This window comes from Sinocyclocheilus rhinocerous, unplaced genomic scaffold (genome assembly GCF_001515625.1).
Source record: "Sinocyclocheilus rhinocerous isolate Xijiao unplaced genomic scaffold, SAMN03320098_v1.1 scaffold315, whole genome shotgun sequence".
Lineage (NCBI taxonomy): Eukaryota > Metazoa > Chordata > Actinopteri > Cypriniformes > Cyprinidae > Sinocyclocheilus > Sinocyclocheilus rhinocerous.
Window position 1 is genome coordinate 1,086,665 of NW_015630423.1, and position 3,664 is coordinate 1,090,328.

Sequence of the window (3,664 nt, forward strand, 5' to 3'; positions counted from 1 at the left end):
TAAAGAAGATTTTAATAAAATAAACAAACACAAAGTGAAAGTAAAGCGGCAGCCCCTCGCGGATGACTGCCGCACACAAAACACAAAATAAAATCCAGGCCTGGTCCTCTCTCGTCCGACACTGTCATCACTCCTCCCTTTTATCCTTCCGGAGCTCCTCCGAGAGACTCGAGACCGGTGAAGGTGTCGCTCATTATCAATTACTCCACCGGCCTCGCTCCGTTCCCACGGCTCTCGGCCCCGCCCCCACTCATCACAGTTGCATTCAACCCTCCACCAACGCCGTCTCTCATCGTGTCGCTGGTCTGCCTGTGCTTGTTTATGCGTTTTGGAGGAGGCATGGCTTTGGAGAGTGATTTGCGGGGAGGGTGGGATCTTATGCTTTCAAAGCTAGCTTGCTATTGCTAGCCTTTTCAAATCTCCTACCCTACCTTTAACATCTTGTAAAGTGAAAAGCTGCATGTTTATCAAATCTATCATTAGGATGATTTGAACTTGAAACTGTTGCTTCTGGCCAAAATAACAAGTGAATAATCCATAATATCTCTTCATCCAGTCAAAAATTCCTTCCTCTGTTGACCTCTCACATCGAAATCCACCAACTTATTTGTTTAGAACTGTTTTGGACGGTTCTTGATCTCTGCATATTTCTCTCCCCTAATTCAGATGAGATGATTTTTCACTGGAGAAAGCAGTTTTATTGATAACTGGAAGTAATGGTTTGAAGTTAAAATGCCTTAATGATGGATTTGTTTTGTACAATCACATAGCTTTTTTGCTTAACAAGACATTAATTGATGGACTGGAGTCGTGTCGATCACTTGTAGATTATTGTGATCACTTGTGGACCAGGTGTTTGGACTCTCATTCTGACGGCACCCATTCACTGCAGAGGACCAATTGGTGAGTAAGTGAAGTAATGATACATTTCCTCAGATCTGTTCTGATGAAGTAACAAATTAATCTATCAAATCTTTAGAAAATATTAATTTCGCGGTACTCCTTCACATTAAAACTGCCTTGCAAACTTTTTCACTTTTAACTTTAAAGATTTTTTTTGCATGTTTTTAATGCCTTTCTCTTGTACAAATTTTATTGTTTTAACCTTGTTTCAAGCCTGCACTCTAAAAAAAAGTTTTTAAGTTTTACATTTTTCTTCAGATTTTTTTTCTTCCAGTGTGACACTGTGAAAATCCAGGATACATTATGAATTGTCTAAACAGTGAAGAGTGAAATAATCATGCAAACAAATAAACATTTCAATATTTACTATGTGTGAAGATGATTTACATTATAGTTTCTCAAAAACTTTCCCTCAGGTGTGGCATTATTTCAAATTACAAGCAATAATTTAGTCCTTAATAAAGGTTTTACTTGGTACTTGGTTAAGTTCGCAACACTGTCAGTGAAGAGCTTGTTGTGATGTGTGAAGAAAACGTGAAGAAAAAATCATGCTATGTGTCACTTCAGGACAAAATATTTTGTATGTGCATAATTTCCAATTAAGCTGTAATTTAGTCAAATTATAAAGAAAAGTGTATGAAAAATATGTGTATTTAGGATATATAAATTGCTAGTTATGGAATTAACCTAAGAAAGACAAAGGAATCAATCATTTTATTCCAAAATGTTAAAAATTGTCATTTTCATTAAAGAATACATTTGAATGTATCATTTGCATATCATTTGTGTCCACTGTTGGACATACATACATGGTCTATTTTATTATTCAGTTGCAGCTGCTGCTGTAATTGATAACAGTCTGTTTAATTCATCTAAATGCTGCATTAAAACACAAAACACAACATTTGAACATACATGTTGTTGAGCAAAGACCCATAGGAAATATTAAAAAAAAAATAATAATTGGACTGGTCTGTTTGTCTCTGGAAAGAGATAAATCCATATTATCTTACATTTGTAGGAACTGAAGCATTAATACAATCTGCACTATCTACAAAGATATATTTTAAACACCATTATCATTACAATAAATTATAATAATATGTGCACTATTAAAAACAAAGGTTCTTTATTGGCCTTGATGGTTCCATGAAGAACTTTTAGGTTTTTATAGTGGAAAAGGGATTCTTTAGACGATTAAAATGTTCTTCACACTAAGAAAAAAAATTATAATTTTAAGCATCATTATGAAAACCCCCCTTTTGAACCTTTATTTTTTAGGGTGCATGGTAAAATTATATATACAGTACCTCACTATCAATAGTCCATTGAAACAATGTCTATTTTCTTCAACTAAAAAAATTTAATGCACTTACTTGTGAAGAGGCAGCCAAAAACCTAAATCCACAAAGTCCAAAATAGTCCAGTCCCCACAAATGTAACCTAAATCCTGTGCAACAGTAAGAGTGGTGAGAGGAAGCCGTATAAAGACATGACTCTACACAACTGCTGCTCTGGAGAAATGACTCAATTTCTCAGACCACAGACACACCCAATCATCTCTGATCTTCTGCCGGAGGTATCCGAAGCGGTATATTCATACAACCATATCCATATTATATTATATAAACTAAAACCTAATAATAAGTTGGATCAAATTATTTGAAAACCACATGTAGAAGTATACATTGTCTGATCCAAGGTAAACTCAGTTTGGGTCTGCTCTACTCTTGAGATTTCCTTGTTGTTGATGCATGACATTCCCAAAATGAAGTGTGTTTCCAGTCATCACATGCTGAGTAAGGATTTAATGAGGAGGTTTTATAAATACATTTAATGCATTTAGAATTAATGACACCAAACATAAAACTCAACTCTAGTAACTGGGTAATGGATATAATTTCCCAGGGGTGGCACCACACCTTCAAAATTTGTTTATGCCAGGCCTTAGAAATGTACAGTTGTAATTTCTAAGAAAATATATAACACATATTTTATTTTAAAGGGTAAATGGGTATAATTGTCATTATTTTTATTTATTTATTTTTTTTTTGTCTTTGACGTCAGCATGACATGGAACTTCAATCTGTTTTATAAATGCATGTTACTGATATTTTCATTTCTTGCAAATTTGGTATGAAATATGACCTAGGCACTGGGATTCATTTATATATTCCTTACAGAAATTTACTGTGGTGGTACCATATGGTATCAGTTGATAGGCATTATAGGGATAGATGTCATATTTTTTTTTACTCCAGTAAGTATTTCTCAGAGTTTATTAAAGTCCTTTTCTTTATACTGTAGACACAAAGTCTTGGCTACAATAAAACAAACAACTGCTATTTCCCAGGAAAAAAGATACTGTTCACAGTTGCTTGATGTGCATGTTGTCACACTATATACTTTATTTTATTTTATTTTTTACTTTTAGTCATTTAGCAGACGCTTTTATCCAAAGCGACTTACAAATAAGAACAAGTAATTAAAACTAAAAGCTAAAACTCTATAAATACTATATATATACACATTTAAGAAAATAAAAGAAATTAAATAAAAATGACAAATGCATACAACAACACTTCAAAACTAAAACATTTAAATTTAAATTTAGCATTTAAAATACGTTTTTGGATGTGTGCGGACCTTCTCTTTTGCACATGCAACGTTTCACTAGTTTGCTCCCTTGATGCCTGCCCTCAGTGCTCTCTAAATGCCAACAGCTCGCTTGCTCAACACAACCCAGCATTACAATATGCCA

At 34.0% G+C, this 3,664-nt stretch overlaps 1 pseudogene; it reads right to left on the bottom strand.

Moving 5' to 3' along the window:
- Window positions 1-2,409, bottom strand: part of LOC107740398 (cysteinyl leukotriene receptor 2-like) — an 8,729-nt pseudogene extending 6,320 nt beyond the window's left edge.
- Window positions 2,410-3,664: the final 1,255 nt, after the last annotated feature.